Source organism: Mauremys mutica, chromosome 24 (assembly GCF_020497125.1).
Source record: "Mauremys mutica isolate MM-2020 ecotype Southern chromosome 24, ASM2049712v1, whole genome shotgun sequence".
NCBI lineage: Eukaryota > Metazoa > Chordata > Testudines > Geoemydidae > Mauremys > Mauremys mutica.
This window is the reverse complement of record NC_059095.1, coordinates 2,854,832-2,880,858: the sequence shown is the minus strand read 5'-3', so window position 1 is coordinate 2,880,858 and position 26,027 is coordinate 2,854,832. Positions and strand designations below refer to the sequence as shown.

Sequence of the window (26,027 nt, the reverse complement as noted above, 5' to 3'; positions counted from 1 at the left end):
CGCTCACAAGGGATGTTTCACCAATCTCAGCATGGGCTGGTCAGGGAAGGTACATGACACTCACCTCTTTAAGAGCACAGGACTCTTCAGAAAGCTGCAAGCGGGAACATTCTTTCCCAACCAGGGGGATCACCACTAGCTATACTGAAATAGCGATAGTGATTCTGGGGGACCCAGCTTACCCTTTATTCCCCAGCTCACAAAGCTGTACACCGGCCACATCAACAGCCCCAAGGAAAGATTCAGCTATCGGCTCAGTATGTGCAGAATAACTGCTGAATGTGCTTTTGGTAGACTGAAGGGATGCTAGCAGTGTTTACTTGCTAGAACTCAGCAAGAAGGATCTCTCAATGGTTACAGCTGCCTGTTGTGTCCTGCATAACACCTGTGAGGCAGAGGGGGAAAGCTGCCATCTGACTTGCAACAGCCAGAACACGGGTTATTATAGAAGCCTGATGTGGAGCTATGTGGCTGAGGGAGGCTTTGAAAGAGCACTTTAGTGGCCAGCTGCAGTAGTGTTGTGTGCTGGAGTGTTCTGAGCCTGGAGTTCTGGGTGCTGCTAAGAACTGTGTAGTGTTTGCTGTATGTGCATAACTGACTGGGTATTTTCCTGAAGCTACGAATTCTGTGGTGCTGGGTGTGCATTTACAAGTACTGTTGTCTTTGATAATCATTATGAATTCTGCAATATTTGTTGTGAACTAGTAAAGATAGAGATAAAGTTATATTTTGGGGTAATTAAACTGAGTGGGGAAAAATATTCCGAAATTTAATACACAAAAGACCCCACAGGTAATGTTATACAATTTTTAGCATAATTAAAAGGGGTGATCATTTTAAATTAGAAAGGATGTAAACATTTATATCCATTTGAGTACACAAAAGTAGTTGTGTGTGTAGCCACAACAGACAACTGTGTTCTCACAGGTCAGTATGTGAAGCTGTGACTTTCTTTGCTGTCCTTCAGTGTAGAGTAGTAGGGGGCACAGATGGATCCCTTGACACCATATGGTATGTTGGGGAGGGAGAGGAAAAGGTCTAAGGACAATGCTCATGGAGTTCTCCAAGGGCTGCATAGGATGGAGAGTTTGGGAGCATTTGGGTTTGCTGACTGAGAAGACCCTTTATGTCCTGGTGCATTTCCCTCCCCTTGCCCTGCTGGGACTCATGGGCCTTTTCTGTCCTCTTTCTTCCTCTGATCTTTCTTCATTCTATCAGTCATGCCAAGCCCTTAGTTCAGAGTCTGATGCAACACTGTTTTGCAAAATCCTGCAGCCAGGTCCTCCCTAATCCTATTCTTTCTCCTCCTCATGGTCATGCGTTCTGTGAGTGGAGGGGGCACCCACCAAGTCAGAAGCTGCTGATAAAGACAGACAAATGTATCACTGGATTTACAGTCAGTGGACAGAGAAAGTAAGTTTCTAAACTCCCTTTTCTTGTAAAACACAAGAAACGCTTATTGACACTTCAGCTCTGGAGCACCCCAGCACAGCACCACTCTCCAGCTCCAGTCCCAGCTATGGTACCAGGATCAAGGGATGATGTGGATTTTCTGTTGCAAGACGCTATATGATTTCAGTCCCTATTCCATGGATAGGGCTATAGGGCAGCGGCACTGAATATTTGCACTATTTTCCACAAGCAGTGATAATTTTAGCTGATCTCTCATTCCTCAGGGTCACAAAGGCACAAAGAACACAGCTGTTACTGTCATCCTGAAGCTGTCCGGGCCTGTATGCCACTAGCTTGTTTGCGGCAATGGTGTCAGCTGAACTCATCATAGAGTGGCATGGCAAAGTATCCTACCATAGAGGAAGAAATAAGGCAGTCATCTCTAGAAACCTTCAGGAGAGGATTACAGAGTATCCCCATGAACGTTTCATAGAGATTTCTCAGGAGGATAAGAGGAACGTACCTAAGCACATAAACAAAAACGTTCTGCATTGCCCACTCCACTTAACCCAACAGGGGGAATGAAAAGCAGGTACCAATTCTACCTCTTTCTTGTATCTCCACGTCTTCTCCTATGACTAAAACAATTAAGAGTTGATACCTTTGGTTTGTTAGCTTGGGGGATGGGCTGGTGCCATCTTTAAATTTGATCACTACAAGGAAAAAAAAAAAATCACTGCACGCATACTGAGTTCCTCCATGTTTGCCTGATGGGGCTGGCTACACGGTGGCAGAGCCTCAAAAAGGTCCTGGTTTGCAGCATGGCTGGAGTCCTCCACCATGTCTCCCCCCAACTCCCTTTCTTTCTCACTGTTCGCAGTAAGGGTCTCTGGGTCAGGCTCCTCCAAAGTATCCACAGTGGTCTGTGGGGAGCTGGTGGGGGTTTCTGCCAAGTACGGCATGCAGTTCCTTGTAGAAGTGTCAGGTCTGCAGTGTAGGGCCAGATCTGTTGTGCTCCCTTGCCTTGTGGAATGCCTGGCAGAGATCCTTTACTTTTACATGGCACTGCTGCTGATCCCTCTCACACCCTCTTTGCCTGAATTCCCTGTGCAGTCTGCTCCTAGATGGACATGTTTCTACAGCTGGTCCATTGCTGTGCTTGCAGCGCCTCCTCTCTCTGAGGCCCAGGAGATCCAATACTTCCGGTCTACTCTGGGTAGGAGCACATCTTGTATGTGGAGCTGGCCTGGTCGGTTCGGCAGTTGTCCACAAGGGTGAGCGACTAGATGTGATTGCCAAAGTGGGCAATCAGGAAAGGTATTACAAAAAACATGGGGGGGGGGAGGAGTTAAAGGGTGGATGGAGTGGCTTTTGGTCTCTCTGACTCTTGGGCAGTGGAGTTTAAAGTTGTAACAAGTGTGGTCAGTGTCACAGGGAACAGGGCATTGCGGGACAGCTCATGGAGAACTGTTAGGATTGACACAGGTCATGCAGTGTCTATATAGTACTTGCACTGTGTCAATCTCAGTAGGTCAACCATGGCTCTACATCAGAGGTGGGCAAACTACAGCCCGTGGGACCGTCCTGCCTGGTTCTTGAGTTCCCAGCCCCTCCCCTGCTGTCCCCCGCAAGGAGCGTGGAAGGGGGGGGGGGTTGGATGAGTCGGAGGTTCTGAGGGGTGCAGTCAGGGGGCAGGAAGTGGGAGGGGGCAGGGGCCAGGCTGTTTAGGGAGGCACAAACTTCCCTACCCGGCCCTCCTTACAGTTTTGGAACCCTGATGTGGCCCTCAGGCCCAAAAGTTTGCCCACCCCTGCTCTACACCATTCGGGGAGGTGGTTTTACTGTGTCACTAATGGAGTGCTTATGTCAGTCAGTGACAAATTTGAGTGTAGGCATACATATACATAGGTTGATTGTAAGTCGCCTTGTGTCGACATAACTTGGTGCTGTGACTGTCAGTTTTCTCAACAATGCAAACTTTATGGAACAAAGGGCCTGTATGAGAAAGTTCAAACTGCACCTTTTCTATGGCAACTTTGTCCTCCTTTGCCAAAAAATGACTTGTAAATAAATCAGCCTAGAACTGATAAAGGGATTTTTTGGGGGCTAGAAATACTTTGTGGTTTATTTCAAACAAACAGTTCTTTGGAACCGATATTATTTCTTACTCCTCCTTACCTCCACTAACACAACTGGCAACTCAGAATTAAAATTGCCAAAATTAAAGGAGTTAAGTAACCAACTCATGTAATTAAAGTAGATAAGCAGACCAGCTGAAGTATCAGGTGATGTGCAATTTGAAGAACATTCTTCAACAGTGACCAAATATGAGAGAGAAAAAGCATTAGCAATTTATTACTACTGAAAGTAAAGAAGTCACTCCCAATTTTCCCCATAGCGTGGACTATATTTTCATAGGCTACCTGCTTCCTCCCCCCACCCACTCATGATCTCACAAATCATCCTCTTCTCCCATTCACAACCTGTAACACCTATAGCAAGTACAGTAATTACTTGTACAGAAAGACTTTTTATCTGTCTTTTAGGGCAATTTAGCAGCTAGAAAGGAGCAGCAACTGGCATCACACAAGCAGCCAGTTCTCCATAAGCCACCAGAAAATGTGCTGCAGATCTTCTGTTGCTCATGGACCACAACTTAGGAAGCTCTGAAGTAAATAAATCTGCCTGCATCTGTGTAACGGTGTTATTGAACAGGTGCATAATTCAACTTTTCTTAAAATGATTTTTCAAAAGGCCATAAGTCAAAGTGATTTCTCCTCCACAGACTGCCTCCCCTTGAAGGGTCCTGCTCTTTAAAATTTGTGATTTCAAGGTTAGTCTAGTCAGCAGAATACGCCGTTTGCATAACCTCAGCACAACAGCAGCAAGAGTACACCACTCTCAGGCTGCGTACGTCAAGTTCTAGAAGTACACACCACCAGATACCAACTGAAAGACTACAAGAGCAATAGGCAGTGCCATTTTTGTCAAACCTGACCTTGTCATCAACACAAGACTTATGACCAATAATAATGACACTGAAGTCCTGACAGAAGACACGGACAGCATTTCCAGCACGTCTGTCACAAATTGCCATGGAAGCAATTCAAGTTTGCCAGCCCACATAACCTCGAACATAACAAAACATAGGTGATCAATGGTGACCCTAATCGTCACAGTGTCCAATGGGACTATAGCATAATTAATGAAAATGGTGAACTAGTTGAGTTGTAGGTAGATGCACACCACACATCTCTGAGAACTCCAGTTACGGAACAGGTAACTATCCTTTCTTCTTTGAGTGATTGCTCGTGCATTCCACAGTAGGTGACTCCAAGCTATATCTGATGGAGGTGGGTAGGCGTTTAAGGGTTTCCGGGACGTAGTACCGCCCTACTAAACCTGGCGTCATCCCTCGCTTGGGAGACGATCGCATAATGCGAAGAAAATGTGTGGACAGAAGACCACGTGGCAACCCAACAGATGTCCTGGATCGGGACGAGGGCTACATAGGCAGCCAACGAGGCCTAAGCTCTCGTTGAGTGCGCCCTGACGATTGGTGGCGGGGGAACCCTCACCAGGTCATAGCACGTGCGTATGCATGAGGTGATCCAGTGGGAAAGGCGCTAGGTGGAAATTGGTTGCCCCATCATACGCTCGGCCTATGCAACGAACAGCTACGAGGATTTCCGGAACAGCTTGATCCGGTCCAGGTAGAAGGCCAGTGCACTACGCACATCGAGCATGTGAAGGCGACGTTCCTCGTTGGAGGAATGGGGCTTAGGACAGAGCACCGGAAGGAAAATGTCCTGTTCCATATGGAAGGCGGAGACCACCTTTGGGAGGAATGAGGAGTGTGGACGAAGCCAGACCTTATCCTTGTGGAACACTGTATATGGGGGTTCCAAGGTCAAGGCCCTGAGCTCCGAGACATGTCGGGCTGACATGATAGCTACAAGGAATGCTACCTTCCATGACAGGTGAGACCAGGAACACGTGGCCAACGGTTCAAAGGGAGGTCCCGTGAGACAGGATAAAACTGGGTTTAGGTCTCACTTCAGAACAGGGGACCTAGCATACAGGAATGAACAGACCAGGCTTCTTAGAAAGTGGGAAGTCATAGTATGAGAAAAGACCAACTGGCCCTGCACCGGTGGGTAGAAGGCCAATATGGCCGCCAAATGTACCCTGAGAGAGGCGGGAGCTAGTCCTTGAGTCCTAAGGGACAGGAGGTAATCAAGGATAATCTGGAGCAGTGCAGACGATGGGGAGGTTCCCCGCTCCGCCGCCTACCTAGAGAAACTGGACCACTTTGCTAGGTATGTCTGCCATGTGGATGGCTACTTTCCAACAGGACTCGTTTGACATCCTCTGAACACCTCCCCTTCTCCTGATCTAACCACTGAGCAACCACGCTGTCAGGTGGAGCACGGCTAGGTTGGGATGGAGGAGGCGGCCTCCTTCCTGGGAGAGGAGGTCCGGGTGAAGTGGTAGGCTCCGTGGTGGGGTGGGTGGGCCACTAAGAGGTGAAGGAGGGTCCTGTACCAGCGTTGTCAGGCCCAGTCCAGGGCTATGAGGATAAGCCGCGACGTGTCTGTTTTTAACTTTTTGCAGGACCTTGCCGATCAGGGGAAAGGGTGGGAAGGGATAGAAAAGCTGGCCTGACCACTGCAGGAGGAAGGTGTCCGAGATTGCCCCCTTCCCCACTCCTCCCTTGGAGCAGAACTGAAGACAGCGCCGGTTCTGGTCAGTTGCAAAGAGGTTGACCTGGGGAACTCCCCACTCTCGGAAGAGCTGGTGTTTGACCACCAAGTGGTCATACTGGTAGGACAAAACCCTGCTGAAGTGATTGGCTTGCACATTGTGGACGCCAGGTAAGTGGAAGGCTCGCAGGGAGATAGTGGGCTATACAGAGTTCCCATAGGCTCAGGGCTTCCAGGCATAGGGCCAAGGAATGGGTCCTGCCTTGCCTGTTGATGTAGTACATCGCAGCGGTGTTGTCCGTAAGGACTCTGACCACCTTCCCGCAAAGGTGCATGCTGAAAGCTACGCAAGCCAACCGTATTGTCCCTCCACATAAATGTCAGAGCTCAGGGCAAGTCGGAGGCCAACCATCTTCCTTGGGTTTGAATGTTCCCTATATGAGCTCCCCATCCCAGATCCAAGGCATCTGACACCAGGTCTAATGATGGGGAGGCTTCCTGGAAAGAGACCCCCTGTAGCATGTTGCTTGGGAGGGACCACCATTGTAGGCAGGCAACGACTTGGGGCGGTACCAGGATAACCCTGTCCAGTCCGTCCCGAGCCTGGGAATACTGGGAGGCTAGCCAAAGCTAGAGGGGCCTCATTCCGAGCCTGGCATGGTGGACCACGTACGTGCATGCTGCCATGTGCCCGAGAATCTGAAGGCACGCTCTTGCCGTTGTCACGGCCTTCCCCGTGACCGAGGCAATGAGACATTTGAGAGTCTCGAACCTGCCCAGAGGGAGAGAGGCTGAGGCCCTTAAGGAGTCCAGCAGTGCCCCTATGAATTCTATGTGCTGAACTGGGACTAACGTAGATTTGTTCTCGTTCACCACTAGGCCGAGATCTGCGCATGTGGACAGGAGCAGTTCCACATGGGCCTGCATCTGGGACCAAGAGCTGCCCCAGAGAAGCCAATCTTCCAGGTATGGAAAGATCTGCACCCCTTTCCACCAGAGATATGCCGCTACCACTGCCATGCACTTGGTGAAAACCCTGGGTGCCATGGATAGACCAAAAGGGAGGACCGTGAACTGGTAGTGAGCCAACCCAACCAGAAACCTGAGGAAGCGCCTGTGCCCCTCGAATATATGGATATGGAAATACGCATCCTGTAGGTCTAGGGCCACGTACCAATCCTCTGGGTCCAGGGAGGGAATAATAGAGGCCAGAGATACCATGCGGAACTTGGAGTGGACCATAAACCGGTTGAGATCCCGTAGGTCCAGGATGGGCCTGAGCCCCCCTTTTGCCTTTGGGATCAGGAAGTACCAGGAGTAGAAGCCTCTGCCCTGGAAGTCTACTGGTACTCTTTCCACTGCCCCCAGGTGGAGCAGATGCACCACCTCCTGCCCTAGGAGGCGGGCATACTCCGGGTCCCCGGGGCTCACTAGGGACGGGGGGTGGTAAGGTGGGGGCAAAGTGAACTGCAACATGTAGCCCTTGGAAATAGTGTTGAGGACCCATTGGTCCGATGTTATACGGGACCACTATTCAGAAGGCAGACAGACAATCGGTTGTAGAACACAAACTTTTTTTTAAATCGGGGGGGGGGGGGGTCTCCCTGGTAACAGGCCTGGTACCCCTTGCAAATAGTCAAAATTGCCTCTTTTCCTGCCTCTTGCCCTTAGAGGGCCTGGGCTGTGGGGCAGAGCGGGACTGATGTTGAGACCAACGCCTCTGGTCTCTCGGACTCTTGGATGGGGCTCGTATCTGCTCCGTGCAGGTGGAGCCGAAGTTTGCAGTCTGGGCTTGTCCTTAGCCGGCGGGATGTAGAGGCCCAAGGTTTGCAGGATGGTATGAGAATCCTTCATCCCGTGCAGAAGACATCCGTTTGGTCCGCAAAAAATGCTTTCCCAGCAAAGGGCAGGTCCTGCATGAGGGACTGGGCCTCTGCCGACAGGAGGAGCCAGGACGCCCTGCGCATGGAAATGGCGGAAGCCTTTGGGCGGGCTGCCGTATTGGCTGCGTCTGATGTCGCCTGGAGGGTTGCTTTTGCCACTGCTGCCCCTTCCTTTACCAGAGCCTTGAAGTCCTTTTTGTCCCACTCGGGGAGGAGAGGTTCAAACTTTGGTAGGGACTCCCATAAGTTAAAGTAGGGCCTGATGATTGGCCACCCTGAGCGTGCGGGTCACTTCTGGGCATAGAACGGTGACAGGAGTCGCATGACTTGAAGCCTGGGGCCCGCCCCGAGCCCACTGTAACTACTTGGGAAAAAAAACAAACAAAAAAAAAAACTACTAAAAGTAACTGTACCACTAAGGTCAACTAGAGAAGCTGCAGCAAGGCTGGAGCAAGATGTTCTGACTACCTTCACTGGAGGCAAGAAAGAACTGAGGGTTGGGGCAGCGCGTGGCTCCCCTTATAGTACAATATAGAGACGCCACTCCAGGGGCTGCAGTAGTGCTCCCCCAGTACGGGTACTGCTAAGGGAAAAACTTCCAACACTGGCGCACGTGGCGAGCACACACACCTACTGTGGAATACACATGAGCTATCACTCGAAGAACAATTTCTTGTATATTATTTTTCCCTTAACGCAAGTGCCATCACTTCAGGCACACTTAAAGCCACAATGCAATACTGTTAGGGATCAAGGAAAAATAAGCCTGCAACTAAAATTCATGTGGCTTCCCATAACTAACCTGAGGACACAGCTCAGAAGTGGTTTGGTCTATGAAATCAGTGTTTTAACTTTTGATTTTCATGTACCAGAGGGAAGCAGTAGCGATGCTATAGTTAACACATGAGGAGACATTTCATTACAGCCCCTATTTTTCTTAGTTTTACAAATTACTAAAAAGTGACTTACTTCAGCCCAGAAATCCCATGCTCTCTCAGCCCAAAGCTGAAGCTTTCTTTTTCTTTGAAAGTTGGTGGGAGTTTGTTTGGCTGATCCTGAATTATCAGCATGGAGGATGTGGATGGGGAGAGAAGAGAGGATAGGTATTCTCATGCTTGAAAAAAGTTCACATACATACTTGTGCCACAATTTCTCTTTGTTTTGTTTTTAAGCTTGCCCTAGATTCAACCCCAATAAAGGCAAATGTTTTAATGTGACAGGAGAAATAGTTTCCTTCAGGAGCCATAACAATCTGAATTCCACATGTAACAATCACCCGTACCAATGTAGAATCATAGAATCTCAGGGTTGGAAGGGACCTCAGGAGGTCATCTAGTCCAACCCCCTGCTCAAAGCAGGACCAAACCCAACTAAATCATCCCAGCCAGGGCTTTGTCAAGCCTGACCTTAAAAGCCTCTAAGGAAGGAGATTCCACTACCTCCCTAGGTAACCCATTCCAGTTCTTCACCACCCTACTAGTGAAAAAGTTTTTCCTAATATCCAACCTAAACCTCCCCCTCTGCAACTTGAGACCATTACTCCTTGTTCTGTCATCTTCTACCACTGAGAACAGTCTAGATCCATCCTCTTTGGAACCCCCTTTCAGGTAGTTGAAAGCAGCTATCAAATCCCCCCTCATTCTTCTCTTCTGCAGACTAAACAATCCCAGTTCCCTCAGCCTCTCCTCATAAGTCATGTGCTCCAGCCCCCTAATCATTTTTGTTGCCCTCCGCTGGACTCTCTCCAATTTATCCACATCCTTCTTGTAGTGTGGGGCCCAAAACTGGACACAGTACTCCAAATGAGGCCTCACCAGTGCTGAGTAGAGGGGGATGATCACATCCCTTGATCTGCTGGAAATGCCCCTACTTATACAACCCAAAATGCCATTAGCCTTCTTGGCAACAAGGGCACACTGTTGACTCATATTCAGCTTTTCGTCCACCGTAACCCCTAGGTCCTTTTCTGCAGAACTGCTACCCAGCCATTCGGTCCCTAGTCTGTAGCAGTGCATGGGATTCTTCCGTCCTAAGTGCAGGACTCTGCACTTGTCCTTGTTGAACCTCATCATATTTCTTTTGGCCCAATCCTCTAATTTGTCTAGGTCCCTCTGTATCCTATCCCTACCCTCCAGCGTATCAACCACTCCTCCCAGTTTAGTGTCATCTGCAAACTTGCTAAGGGTGCAGTCCACACCATCCTCCAGATCGTTAATGAAGATATTGAACAAAACCGGCCCCAAAACAAAAATGTGTCAGTGGATATCTGAACATCATTTTAAGTAGGATGCAATGTGGTATTTTAAAGTAAAAACATAAAAAGCAGTATCTAGGTTCACTAAGAACTGGAGTAGCTGACTAATTCTTGCTGGACAGCATGAACTTCATTCTTTAATGAACATTCTCCAAGATGAATTTGGAATTTCAGGGATTCTCCTTCTAGCTAAAATGCTTTCTTAGACCATATATGATCTGTAGGAGTGATATGTCCTCCAGATTTATACAACATACCTCCTCTTCACCTTTCCTGGGGGGTGGGGGTGGGGGAAGGATGTGAGCATGTGTCTAAGATTCCTCCTCTTTCTAGTTTCCAACATAAGTATATGGTGGACTATCCATATAAAGTCAAACCACGAGTGGGGCAAAGTACCACACAGGCTGCAGAAGAGTATTCGATATACAGTAGAACCCCTATTTTACAAGCTAATTAGGGATCAAGTTCTTAAAACTCATCTCAGAATTACAGTAGATATAGTGCACTATATCGCTTTGTTCTTCAGACAACAGCAAAGCAATTTCCAATGCATTAAAGGCAGCAGAATGAGCAAGGATGTTGACTTGTTCTTTATCAACATCACTTTTGTTAGGTGATTCTTTCCCCTCCCCTCCACCCCATTAGGAAAAATAGTTGATATAAAACTGGTCGTTTGTAAGACTGATGTTCATAAAACAGAGGTTCTGCAATTCATACATAGATTTCTCATCCCTCCTGTAGCTTGGACACCAATATGAAATTGCTGGAAGAGCATTTTGGATATTTGTAATGCAAATGAATATATCAAGCATTTTTAAAAAGCTTCCCCCTACTTTTTAGGGCTCTTCTCCGCACACCCCCTCCAGTGCAAGGAGTGGATTAAAACAGAGAAGTAAACAACTAAATTGCTGAATTAAGTGGCAGCAGCGTTCCCTGATTCATTTGTCTAGCCTTTGGTGGTGGTCCTTTTAGATAGAGAATGGCTTGAGATCTACTGATCATTTTGGATTAATACATGTTCATTTACCAAGTCTATACCATTAAATAAGAAATTTCCAGTCAATATTATTCCTTTTCCCCCCACCTTTATATCATGTTGAGATTTACAACGTCTTCTAAACTAAAGCCAGGAATTTGGGATAGCAGTACCCAAGTGAAAAACCAAATTCAGAACCATATTTTATGCTGCAATTGAAGAGAAAAAAGATTCGGGGGGGGGGGGGAGGAGAAGAGAGAAAAAATAAGGTTAAAAATACAGGAAAAAAAGATACTGTAAATGGAGATATCACCATCATTTCAGAGCCTATGTGCAGCACAGAACAGAACGAACCAAGCCCAGGAAAATAGGAAGCCAATCTTTGCATGCAAGTGCACAGCAAGTATTTTATATATTACTGTTTTATACTTCTTTAACAAACTTGAGATGTACTGCCTGAGCCACCCATTGGGGCCGAGAGCTCTATTTCACTAAAGTTAATCAGCTGGCTATCGGTACTGAGGAGTGAGAAGACAAAAGCAGAACTGGTGCATCACAGGAGAGGGGAAAAAAGTGAATGAGCTTAGATCCTCAACAGCTGTCTCATGAGAACAGCTGGTGAAATTTCAGCTATATACTGTTTCCACGGTACCAAAAATGCTACTGAACGAATTTGCTTAACTTCACTCATGCTTGCCAATAAAAATAATAAACAAGTTAGCTGTTAAAATAAGTTCTCTCAAGACTTGAAAACTGTATATATTTCTATCTCCTTGTGTACTAGGATATCAGCTACTGGCAATTTTAAGAATACATGATATGTTCATAATATACCCACATGACTTATCTGCAATCATCACTGCATAGATTTTAGGGATCTCAGTACTGCATCAGATGTAGCATATTTTACATTTTTTTTCTCAAGACCTCATAAGCGAGAGGCCACCCATGCAGTTCTGTGAATTCCTGCAGCTGTAAGCACATCTAATTACTAGTCATTATTAGTCAAGAAAAAATTCAAGCCATACCACAGAATATTCTATAAAATGCCTCTGATAGCCATTACATAAACATCACCTTGTGTGTAGAGTCTAAACTTCAGCTTATCAAACTGTGAACAGAGAGAGATTCTCCAGTGCAAAGTTAAGACAGTCAGTCTGGCAAAGCAGATGCTACAATGTTTCAAATGAGAACAAGGTGCAAGTATTGTTCTGCTATTAATGTACAGGCCGTCTATAGAAGAGTTTTAGGGATGCCTTTAAAAACAAAAAAACCTAAACTGTATGCTAAGGGTAAGACAAGTTGTGTAGAATTTGCTGACAGCCAAAAAAAGGGACAGAATGATTTCCCCCTGGATTTACGTGCCCTATTCCTAATTCCGGCGGGGGGGAATTCACAGAAAAAGGAAGCAGGCAGGTCAAGCAACGTTTGAGTGCATCTCCCTAAGTGAAGATGTTCAAAGAATACTGTAGTCTGTTTACTAAAAGTACCATGTCAGACTGGAAGCCTTCTAGGCTTTCCATGGAGTGCAACTTGTGTAACCAAGAGCTTTGATGCTTTATCAGAAAGAGTGCCCATGGTCCCCCAATTCACACCCCCGCCTACCAGGGGAAAACAACAATGCACTGTTCCAATTTAATTCTAGACTCATTAAATCACTACTATTGTTTTTCTAATTGCCAGTGAAAAAAGGAACCTCACAGAAATCTGCCACATTAAGTTTAAAAAAAATAAAAATAAAGTGTGCCACAATAAAAAAAAAATCCAAAGGCCAAGATGCTGCCCCTACAATGCCCCCGTCCAATTTTTATTTATTGTTAAGAAACCTTTAAAAAAAAAAAGAGGGGGTGAGTTAAGAATTTGATTTCTTAAAAAAAAAAATCTTAACTCACACCTGTTTGATTTCTTTAATAAAAAATCTAGGCAATCTAGGACTAGAACACACTTACGCCTTAGACAGTAGATGGCTGCAGTCTGGTAACTCAAGATCTTTTCTTTAGTGTATCAACTCAGTAATAAGAAAAGTAGCATCCAAAGGGAAGCTGATTAGTCCTGTGGCATGAAAATGACCAACAACAAAAAACATTTTAAAATGTTTTAAGTTTTTCTGGTATTGTTACTGAAGCAAAAGAACTAATCAGCAGGCCACATGCTGGTTAAAACAAATCTTTAAAACTGAGACTTGTTTTTAATTAAAAAAAAAAATCCAAGCCTAGCTTCTGAGATGCAGGTTTCTGACTGTGAGGCACTACAGCTCACAAAGGGTTAAGCCCTGCCATTTTGGTGCCATTCACTGATATGTCCATTAAGGGTGTTACATAACAAAATGGCAGACCTTAACCCTTTGTGTCCCATACTTTCACCATGCCTGAGTCAGAAATGAACACAGCAGTCTGTTCAGGGAATCAACACCTTGTGGATTATGATTTTTTATAGGTTTCAGGGGAAAATAAGTGAGCTTGTTTAGGCTCATTAAAGACCTATGATTAAAAGCAACAGAAAACTTGCTTAGGAAGTTGCCAAGCACACTTTATACAAAAAATGCCAAGACACCGCAAGAAAAAAAAAAGTTAAGTCACCATCACTTTGCTAGCAAAGAAAAAATAAATGTGCAAGCAGAGCATTTATGATCTACCATTAGATTTCAACCATCGCAGATAATGTTATGGTGACACCAGTCCAACAAATTAGCTAGAGACAGACACACTGCTCTGGGTTTAAGGTTTTTTAGGGAAGAATTCAGTCCTAGGCTTTGCTACAGTAAACTCACAACTAATATTCTTGTGTTTTTTTGGAGCACACATCTATGGTAATCCATTCATTCTATACCTTGTTTTTCTATATTGTCAAAGCTAGCTTTATTTCCGTTGTAATGACTAAGCAACATGATGTGGACTTAATATAAACATTGTGTTCACAATGCAACAGCTCACAATTCTTTTTTAAAAAATTGGTTATGAAGTAATTCAGTTGTCAAATTTAAACTTGACAAAAAATTACTCTAGAACATTTTTATTAAGATACCTTATGTATTTCTTCTCAAATCAAGCTCAGAGCTTCAAACTTCTATACATGAATGGTAAAGGACTTCTGTAGCTGAAAGCCCATGGAGTGACAATACCACCTCCTGTGGTGCAAATTGTTATTATACTGGCATGACCCCATTTAAGCCAAATCTGTTTAAACTTGTCTATAAAAAATGAATTAAAGAAAAACTGCAGTATTAGGTAAGATCATGACAAACTTTTAGGAAAACATCAAAATATGTTAAGTTCACACTTCCTCTGTTCATTGATCAGTGTCTCTAATAAGGAGCATTAGGACCTTCCATTTTCTTTAGCGAGAGATTAATATGCTCAGCATCCCAACAGAGACTCTCAGTGCTTTGGAGATCTGGGTTCATCGCACATGAAAATCATTTAAAATGTTATGAGTAAAGTTAGTATTTATTTGTTGCTGTGACTCTAACATGAAGTCAGCTTATCTAGCTATCTCTGCAATTCACACTGAAATGAAGACAAGGGAGACATTCCCATTTTTTTATGCACACAAGCTGCCTGAATTTGAGCAGAGTATTATCGCAGAAGGACTTGGGCTGGAGGTACCATTTTTTAGGATTCATAATTAAGCCATTATTATATGATCATTTATGTACCTAGTGAGTTCAGCACTGTCCAGGACATAAAATGCAAAAAGATAGAAAGGCAGGGCACACAGACCCAGAGAAAGTTGCTCACCCTAGAAGGGATTCTCCACTTGCTCCACCCTCCCTTTTTTTATTATTAATAAAATGAAGGTGTTGCCTCCATAGTTTTGTCCTGAGACCCATGGCTTTGTGTAAAATAATTATATGTATTTCTAGAAGGCATGTAGTAGCACTACTTATCCTGGGATCAATTTGACTCCTTTTCCCCCAAATAATCTAGAGATCAGGCTAAAAGACTGGTGGGTGTGAAAGCTGCTGAAACCTCAAAAGTCTGGGTTGCTGCATTAAGAGATTTCAAACACAGAAGGGCAGGTATGAAGCACAGCCCAAGTTGTTACTTGATCATAGTCTACAAGTACCTGGGGAACTGAAATTTGAAAGAGGACTCTTCAGGCTAGCAGACAGGTGTCAGAAGAATCAATGGCTGGAAGTTGAAACTAGACAAATTCACACTAGAAAGAACGTGTACATTTTTAAACACCGAGGATAATAAATCATTGGAATATCTTACCAAGTTTTGTTGTTGCTCCATCTCTTAATTTTAAGATCAAGATTGGACTTTTTCTTAAAAAAGACACGCTCTAGTTCAAGCACAGCTAGTGAACCTGAAGCAGGAATTAATACAGAGAAGTCCTATAGCCTGTATTATGCAGGCAAACTAGACAGTCACAATGGCCCCTTCTGGCCTTACAAGCTGTTGGTCTCCCTTTAATTGTGCAGAAACACGCTTTTCAAATGTTCTGTAGGGTGCTACATCATCATGAGAACTCTAGGACTGAAACATTCACATGACCTTATGGTAAAGAATACCGAGGGGTGCCAGCAGAAACAGTTAACTGTGGCCTATTTCACATGTAGTTTTTCACCAAGATTCCAGTTTCTTAGTAGCTTAAATGTTACATATTGGGGAGATTTTTCACTATTTCATTTAACTTTTTGGTCTCACAAAAGGAGGAGATAACTTGCCCCCCAAAAAAGTCTCCACTGCCTCCACCTGGACCCTAAACACCACCACCACTTATTTCTGTTTCTCAGGATTCTTTTCATAGTGTCACACTGTCCAGATTTGGGAACATATGAGAAAGAGAATGGGAGTCATACCATCAGATTAGTAGTGCCTCACGTTTGTCAGCTTGTTTGTAACATGTTGCTTTTCAAATTTAGTGCAAAGTTAATTTTTAAAATGCTTGGAAAAAGTGAGGATTACCTTTATGTAACAGATGCCAGCATCTGGGATTTGTTTTGTTAACTGGGAACAGAACCCTTCATAATGCACCTGCAGTCAGGTTTATGGGAAAAAACACTGCAATTTGTTTCATCACGATGACAGTGAGAGAATCATAGCAAGGTCAGTCTGGAAGGGACCTCAAGAGGTCATCTAGTCCGTCCCCCAGGCAGGATGAACATGTGTCCAGTTCTGGAGCCCAGAATGCACTGGCAGAGCTGAGATAAGAACTCAGGAGTTCCATTACCATTCATACACACTTTCCTTTAAACCACACAGGTTACTCAGATCAAGATTCAGGGGGAAGTGGCATTTGTGCTTACTGTCCTGCTTCTCATGCTCTCAGGGACTGAAAATTTAGTGCAGCTGCTGTATTTTGCTCAACTGGGAAGAAGTAGTAAGGATAACTCACTGAAATGTCTTTTGGCCTCAGTTTACCCATTTGTAAATTAGGGATATTCATCTACTTCACGTGTTTTGATTAACTGGAGAGGAAAGATGTTCTTATTACAGCACTGGAGTGGGAATTCAAGAGAGTTGGATGCACTGACTTCCTGTGTCACACTGGGCAAGTCATTTAACTTCTCTATGCCTCAGTTCCCCTTTTTTTAAATAGGGAAAATTGACTTTTTTCCAGCCTCCCATATATGTTAGAGTTTGCAAAATGCTACCTAGCATAATAGACCATAGCACTACAGAGCAACTCCTACCTGTCAGAGAAGTTCATGGGTTCCAAAGAGAATCTTGTCCACTTCTCCTGGCTGAGCAATATGCCTGCAGTGAAGGTCCTGGGGAGGAAGAAGGGATATTTTAGTACACTTTGAGCTGGACTACAGAGGCGTTTGATGAAACATCACTGGCAACAGAAAATGAACTTAACTACACAGTTTGTTCCCATCCTCCCAATGAAAGAATTGTTTTCAAGCCATAATTTATTTTATTTCTGTAACCTGGTAGCATCAACCACTACCAACTTGTAAACAGAAAGGATACATCTGAGGAGAGAGAAAAGAAAAGATAAAATGCAATAAGTGTGTTTTCTAAACGTAGAGTTCTAACTGCTCTGATTGGGAAGTCTTGAGTTCCCCTCTTACAACTAACAGCAGGCAGTGAAAGTCATTGATGAAGGGGACAGAGCTTATTAAACTCAGCTACTTGAATCCAAGGATTAAACAAGAGGGTAGTAAAAATACCCTAGACTTTTCTACACTACAGCTTCCACAAGTAGAGAATTACAGGTCCAATTTTTGCCAGTGTAGCCACAGCCTTTGTATTATGCTCAGATTAAAATGATATAATTCTTAGAAGTATTTAGAAGCTACTGTGTTTCTCACTCTGCGTCACAAAAATCCCAGCACCACATTAGGTTAATATTCCAGGGAGTCGTCCAATGCTCTTAACAATAAGTGGTTCGATCCAAACACCTGTTAGAGTTGGAAACAATGTGCCAGTTTCTGATCAACAGCTTCGCTTGAGGTGGACAAGACTACGCCAGCACATCAAGTCACACCAACAATGACTAGCACAGTAGGAGCTCGCTATGAAGAAGTCCTGAGGCTTTGTCACTACCCACCTTCACCCCCACTCCACTTTGGCCAAAGAAAGTGAAAGACCATGTGGGGGATGGGTATTAGAAGACATTTTTTTTTTTTTTTTTTTTAAACACAAAAAAAGACCCAAGTCCCTGTTCTTAAGACAGTGCCTATGACGCTATCCTACACCAGCATGCTGGATTTAGGACAGCGACACCACTGACAAACAGGGGAAAACAGCTTTATTTCAGGAAGGTTTCGAGCTGCTTTCACTTGTTATTGTACCCAGTGAGCGAGTGGACTTTTTAGGAGCAGAGACAACTTAGCCAGATGCGTGCAACAAGGCAACACTTGTCCAGGGCGGTATCGTTTAGTTGGGCCTGTGACATGAACATGGCTGCTAATGGCAGAAGAGCCACTAGATTTAAAGGATTTCTCAAGGACAAACAAAAACACAAGAGCCTTTGTGCTTAGCCAGATGACAAAAACCTTGAGCTGTGTAACACAAAAAAGCAGCCTAGAGAACAGGATTTCTCTAATCTCACCCTCTCTTTTTACCCAATTCAAAGAGCAGAATTTGGTAATGTAATATTGAATAGCTCACCTGACTGCGCATCCAGAAGTTTCTACACTATTGCAGTCAGGATCTTAGATTGTTAATGCTTGGATAAATGTTATCTCTGAATGCTGTTCTGCCAGTTCAAAAGTTAATTACAACGTACTTGAGAGGCTACAGAGTCATCTATTTGGTGGCAACTTCCCATGCTAAACACTTAAAAACAAAAAAAGTGAAATGCAAAGATTTAAAGTGACTTGGGAAGAACAGCTACAAAATGGTAGATGCAGACCACCGCCCCACAGTGCAGATCAAACAGGTTATCTACGTGACTGGTCACATCTGAGATTATAACCACAGTTTATAGTGGGAGTTTCCGTAGTGTCACATACTGAGCAAAGCGGGGTGGGGGTGGGTAACTTTATAGAAGCTTCCTCATATAGGAGGAGAAGATAGACGTGCTAGCTCACGCTCTTTAGACTGGCTCATGTTTCCAGAGCAGTTCAAGGGTTGACATTAGTAGGGTTCTACTCAAGAAGGAAGAGGATGCATTGATTTAAGGATAATTGCAGTCAGTCATAAATGAGATGACAGACTTGGGGCGGGGAGGAGGAGAAATGGGGAGAAGACCCTTTAATTTTACTGTTCCTTAGAAAGGCATCTCACAACTTTGTTTTACTTTGGATAATTATTTTTAGTATTTTTAATTAAATATTTTGCACCAATACTTTAAAATTAATGCTGACATACGGAAATATATCCTCACCTGAAAAGAGCAAGTCTTGCAACTTAAGGGCTACATGGATTCAGAAGTATGTCCAAAGATGTTTATGGAAGTACAGCTTTATTTATTTATTTTTAAATAAAGAGAGAGTTCTCTCATCCTTTACACGCTGCATTACAAAATGCTTTAAAGAGAAAAGGAAGGTTTAAAGCACTTAGTAGGCTGATTCCTATTTACACAATCCACTGAACAGTTTAAAAAAAGCAGCAAACTTTGCCATACTATTGGAGTGGCAGCCACTTAAACTGCATAATCTATTAAACCTCCCCGCCACCTAATAATTTTTCATGCAGTACACATGGAAAACTAAAAAAACCAAAAGAATAGTAAAAAGATGTAACTACAGATTTAGCTGGGAGTATAACAGAGTAGCATGCATGTTGTCAGACTGGTATCAGTTCCAAAGGTTAAGCAGATCAGTACTGGACTGTAGGTGGAGCACAACTAATGCACATTGAGCACCAAAACTCCTCCTTGGAAGCTTGGCTTACAGTTTCTGCTAAGCCACCAAGAATTCTGAGTCATTTCCCTCTTAAAAAGATCCAGAACCATTGTATTCTGTCCAGGAAGCCAGGGAAAATGCTGACTGCTCAACTGATGCTAGTGTTTCTCTTTGGATGAAAGAAAAAAAAATAGATGGTATGAAAGCAGCACACCTTTTCTGCACATCCCCCTGCACACTTAAATTCGGTTCTATTAGTTTAGTGACCAAACAAGCTACATCACCAAGGGTCAGTGTGCTCAGAGACCCACAAAACTGGGTCTGGTACTTAGGGGTTTGGTTTTTTTTAAATTTCAAGATGATTATGCTGAGTCTAATGTAGGCTTCAACAGTTCAAAGAAACAGTTATGGAAGCACCATTAAATGACAAAGTCCCCTGCCCAAGACTATATGAACAGATATTTATTAGTTTCTGGGCCCTGATTAAACAAAAAGGGCAGGCCTTACTAAGTATAGCTCATCCTATTAGTCCAATGCTTTTCTAATTAGTGGTCAATTGAAAATCATTGCCATTGCTACTTCAGTGCTTTTATAAGGTTTCAGTAATGCTGTATAGACTAGACTAAAGGGAAGCCAGCTGCCTTTGAAGTATTGCATGCTGCATCCCAAACATCTGGCTTAGAAAGTAATAAATATTTCTTTTGCAATCAAAGACTAGAAATAGTAATACACAATACAGCAATGTAAACAAGGAAAGAGCTACTGGACAGACCTGAAGTACTGTAACTGCTCATTTATTTATTTATTTTAAAAAGTAACCACAAGTTGTTGCAGTGCAACAGAAATTCATTATTCTACCCCCAATCAAAGCCTCCTGGGCCAAATTCAGCAACAAATACTCTATGAAATGCCACTGAAGTCAGATGGGTTGCAGAGGAGAATATATCCCTTAACTAGACCCACAGTTCGTTGATCAATGCTGCCTCAGTTTTGGTATTAAATCCATTCACCTTCCATCAGAGTACAAGACACTATGTCTCTATTAAAGAACTACATTAAGTCATGTATTTTCAAAATCTTTACTGAAAGGCACAAGTATGGTTAACTTGATTTCCCCCCCCCCCCTCCCAGCAGCAACAGATTTGTCAGAGATCTTAGTGTGAGGGTACGTCTACACAGTGGAGACTATCCTGGAATAGCTATGTTACCATAGCTATGCCAGGACAATCCCACAGCACAGATGTAGTTTACACCAAATGGGGGGGGGGGGAAATCAAACCCAACCCCAAAAACTCATTTCATCGGTACAGGACTACCAACCTCCTGAACAGCAGCAGCTAGACTGATGGGAACATTCTTCCATTGACATTACTGACCTAACCCCCCTGTAGATGCAGTTTAACTACATTGGTCAGGGCTGTGGATTCTTCATTGCCCTGACCAACAGAGCTATGTCAACCTAATTTTTAAGCATAGACCAGCCCTAAAAATGTGTTGCTCAAAGTGATAATTGCACTAGGTGTTAAGCAAACAAGGTCCAAGTGCAAAAAAGGTAGAAGCACTTCTTCCCTTATACAAAATGAACTTGAAATCTAGATTTCTGATTCATATCAGGTTTTTGAACCTCTAGCAGTCATCTTCCATCTTGATGAATTTTGGCACTGGACTCCCATACTGGCAGCGTCATGAGACTCAACCAGTTTCTTGCTGAGCTAGTGGTTTAAGTGCTTTGCTGCTGCCTGATGTACATAGTATATGGAACATAGTGCACTTCTAGGGCTGATCCAGACAGTCTGCCAGTGTTTCCATTGAAATGTTGAGGGTATGTTGGTACTGAAGTTTCAGGAAGGCAACATGCTCTAGTGGTCAGATCTAATCCTGTCTCACGCAAGCTCCTTCTGTATTTGGATGAAATCAGTAAGCCAGTCTATGGCTTCACCCTCTCAGCGGGAACGGTATGGGGAATATATTAGTTAAGGACTCTAAAGTTGTAAAATTGTATTTAAGTAGCATTACTCAAACAAACAATGTTACTTTGGAGGCCAGCAGAGAAGTAGTTAACCAGAAGCCCACTTCACTGTTTAAATGAAAAACTAGTAACCTTTAGTACTACTTCAGCTAGCAAAGGAACATTTTAAAGCAGCATGGAAGTTAGTTTATAGTTTGATAAATGGATTGCACACCACCTTTTTTTTTTTTTTTTAAATAAACACCCCAAAAAAACCACAACGAAACTAAAAGTGATAACCCTGCCCAATCTGTGAAATGCTATAACACACTGTTACTGGCTCCCACAATTTCTTCAGAGTTTAGGTTTTAGGATTTTCTTTTTTAAATGAGAAAAAATTACATTTCTAGCCCTCACTGCAGTGAAATCAACCCTGTAACTTAGCTGATGTAGTCCCATCCCATGCTTATAGACTGAAAAAAAAAAAGAAAAAACCCAGCTCTTAAAAGGTATAAATAAATTGTATTCATTTATCTTAATGGGAGAACAACTCTGAAGCCTAGTGATAATGTAAAACAGGAACAGAGTTTGCTAGATTATTTTAGTTGAAACACCCAGCTACTCTGGGATTGTTTTCAGAACTTTACTATCACTTGTCTTCCACATCTCTTCAGAGTGTCTTACTCTTGATCAAAACTGCTGACAGCAGGAATAGCTGATACTGTGCTTTACATTTGAAATCTAAAATTTACATATTTGAGTTGATATGGTAATGAGGAGTAAGTTTACAAGGAATTGCGCTGAATTAAAAAATAAATATTTCTAGGTTTCAATGATTCTAAATGACAGACTGAAAATATTTTGATTTCCAGTAGATGACAGAACTGAAGCTCTATCTAGGGATTTATCAAGAGGAGGAGGAGGATGCAGGTACAGAAAAGGATGGTTGTCCAACAGCATTAGAGTAGTGCATTGGGATTTTTAACATTTTGGACTTCAAATTGTATTGAAAATTGTTAAAATTGGGTAATCAAAACCAATTGTGAAACATCTCAAGGAGGTGATCATGTAGTTCATGGGATTAGACTACAGCAGTTTATTTTATATACATATGGCCACCCCCATACTCTCCCCTGCCCAAAAAAAAGATTAGTCTATCTTTCAAACTGGAATTCCAGTGGGAGCACTTTGGAGAGAGATTACAGCTACTGTGCATGCATTAGGGTAATATAAAAGGATCACCATGGTAGTTTATGTAAATTGAACCAGTGTGTTTCATTTTGGGCAAGTGAAGTATCTTTTTTTTGCCTTTCCACCCAAAAACTGAATAAAAATAGATTTAAGTCAGATTTTGATTTCCTTTTAAAAATTATCGAAAAAAAGGGATATTTACAGGAATTCCTATGAAGAGTTTCCATCCCCTATAGAACACATCTTGCAATGCAGTTTCACATGTTCTTTATAGTCCTGAGGTAATTTGATTGTGACAGGCCAGGTGTGAACAATGGCACAAATCCTAGAGAGGGTGAAGTTAAACAGTCATTTTCAGTGCCACTAGTCCTTTTACTGTACTATGTAGTTAATATCAATGTCTGTGTAGGTAGAGTTGTGTATGATGTTGCACACACAAAGGAGGTGGGGTGGAGATCAAAGGGAGAGAAACATTTTTTGGATCTTACAAAAAAACGAGCATGAGTTTTTTTGTTTAAGGGCCCAACTGGGACCCCTTTGTCCTAGGGACTTTACAACACAGTAGGAAAAAGCCCACGTCTCAGAGCATAGGGAGGGAGGAAACTGCATCATGAGAGGCCGAAGCCATGTTCCCATTCCCCTATGACAGCATTTTGGTCCCATGAGGCATTGCAAGCCCTTCACAAAACACCCTGCAGCTAGTTGCGTTGTGGGACAGCTACCCATGGTGCACTGCTCTGTGCATCAATGCAAGCACTCCACCAACACAGTGAGTGTTATGTAGACACGCATGACCAACTTAATTACTGTGGCGGCTGGATGTCAACTTTGTAGTGTAGACAGGCCCTGAGTGTCTGGACACAAAATCTCTTACATGCTACTCTCAGTTTCGAATTCGCTACTAGAAAAATGCCTCACTCTGCTCTTACAGGCACTGTTCACTTTCATATATACTAAAAGAGCTACAATAAAATAAATTAGTAACATTAAAATTTGCTTCTAAAGTATTTTGCAATATAAAAAAAAAATCATTCCTAACTATTACTCCAGAGTCCATACACTAGTGATATTATATACAATCCACACATGATACTTCTCCCTCTCCCATGAGTATCAGCAGAGTTTGAACTCTTAGCCTTCAGATCCACATCACAAGCTTCTTTCCCTTCAGCTACAGATATAGTTAGATTGGGGGGGGGGGGAGAGAAGAGAAGGAGAGAAAATGAGAAAGATACTCTCATCCTCTGTGTAGGCTAGACCTGCACATACAGGGACAACACACTTTGCTAGTAGGTTATGCAACTGTTTAGGAGACAGCGGCAGAATGTTGGATGCAGAAAGGTAACGTATTAGTAACAGTTCTTTGAGAGTACCACCTCTGCATATTTACACTTTTGGAACTGGCATAAGTTCAATGCCAGAGGATGCCAAACCTAGAAGTGGGACCACAGGAGGCCCTCAAAGGAGAGTCCTGGCTTTTATTCCTGGTTGTAGGAACAGAATGGTCTAGTGGTTACAGACAGCAGAACTAGGATATAGTAACACCCTATCTGGGTCCTCTGTGTGGACTGAACCCAAGACCTCTAGATGTAAAAAAGTATGAGATTACTGCTTGAGCCAAAAAATAAAAAAGTCTATTAACATGGAGGGAGAAAGAGTCAGAAACCTCTGTGCAGACTAATAAAAAGGTGACAGTCACACTGCATGGGTTACACAAATATTTGACATTCTTTCTGAAAGGGAGCATGGCAAAAAGGAGGAGATTTGGGGCTGTTATATTAGAGACCCAGGGTCTATTCCCAGCTCTGCTGGAAGCAACTTTGTGTATGTGCTGAGTAATGACATCTGCAACATTAGCGAATGATAGTTACCTCCCCTAACGTAACAGTGAGGCTTTGGATAAGGGCTGTGATTGGCACAGAAAATATTAACAACAATCAATGCAAGGGCAGGGGATTAGAACTCTTGGCCTCCTGGCTTGCAGCCCAGTGCACTTTGTCCCCAAGTTACAAGGTACTGTGTCTCATGAGAATCTCTCTTGCTTTGCGTCCTCAAATCCTGTTACAGGAGGAGCTTATTGAGCTGCTGCAAGAGTTCCTGCATCAGGGGCCACAGGCACATTGCTCACGATCTGTTTGAGAGAACTAGAGACAGAGATAGCATTTTTGTTGTTGTTTGTTACGTGCTTTAAAAAAAAACAAAAACACATGATCCACACTCTGACATGCCAAGAATCAAGTTCAGCCCTTCTTTCCCCAAAACCCTACTACTCATGCTCCAGGGCATGGCAAGAAGGAAGAATGAAAAACTCAGATGCTCTAGACTCCCCAAAAGATCTAGGGTGAACCCTTCTGATATCACTAGTATAAACTGGATTTCTAGACCCTGACTGCTAAATCAAGATATTCCCAAATCACTAAGTGCTAATGTATCTTCTAATACCAAATACATTGCCCAAAACATGGCAATTTTAATAAAATCTAGTCTGTGTGAGTAAAATAGTAAAGAAGTCAAACAAAAAAATTAAAAATGAAGATATGGGAGAGGCAAAGAGAAAGTTTCAATAAATAGGGCTTAAAAGAAGGGGAAAAAATTAACTAACTCAGATTTCTCAGAAAGTTCATTACTCAAAAAAGTCTGCCTCTGGTTACAAAAAGCCAGGGATGCCCAAGGCTTGCTGCACCAGTCAGCAATTTACAAAGCCAAAGTGTACAGAGCAAATGCAACAAAGAGGTCACAGATATTACATGGAAAATGCAACACTGGCTAACCCCAGACAGAGACCTAACTCAGCACAAAATGGAGTGCATTTCTTTGCAGGTTGATTCAGAAGATCAGGCAGGCTCAAAATACCCAGATCACGATTTGGTTGACTACTCATGAATAGAAACACCCTTGATTGTCTTGGGTTGCGTCGCTATGGACTCCAACAGAAACACAAGCATGCCGTCTGCTTTTCACTCCAGATGTAAGTTGTTTCATGAAATGGGGAAAGAAGAGGGCAGCTTCCCAGGCAATCCTGAGAACAAGTTAGTCCCCCAAACCCAAGCAGTCCATGAGAAGCTTCTATTGCCATCCCAGACACTGATACTTGACAAAATTCAGAATATGACGTATTAGGTCATTCATCCCCGTGTCAAGATAGCAAAGATGGCATTTTAGGCAGAGGTAGTCCCATGACGACTCACTACCTTTGGACAGATCAGTTTTGTTTGAACTAAATTTAAAATCAGTTCTCAAACAAGTTAACTGTAAAGCTATATTCATCCTGCACAGTTTGGGGCGGGAGGGGATGACTTCTCTCCTCCCAGAGGGTACCCAGATGTCTGATAGAGGGTTTCTCCAAAAAGCATTATGTAGTGTACAAATAAATGTAACTGCAACAACAACATCTTACCCTCAGTGCTTATTTTAAAACAACAATTGTAAAACTAA

The 26,027-nt window shown here is 43.3% G+C and overlaps 1 protein-coding gene across 7 annotated transcripts in view; it reads right to left on the bottom strand.

The window, feature by feature from the left end:
- GATAD2A (GATA zinc finger domain containing 2A) overlaps window positions 1-26,027 on the bottom strand; it is a 119,961-nt gene that overhangs the window by 46,631 nt on the left and 47,303 nt on the right. For 6 of the 7 annotated variants that reach the window (XM_044998637.1, XM_044998634.1, XM_044998633.1 and 3 more), the window contains exon 2: window positions 16,850-16,927. The gene's annotated coding sequence lies outside the window, so the exon portion shown is untranslated. Of the gene's footprint in view, window positions 1-16,849; window positions 16,928-18,275; window positions 18,295-26,027 lie in introns of those variants that run through there. The other variant, XM_044998639.1, reaches the window with a different exon arrangement.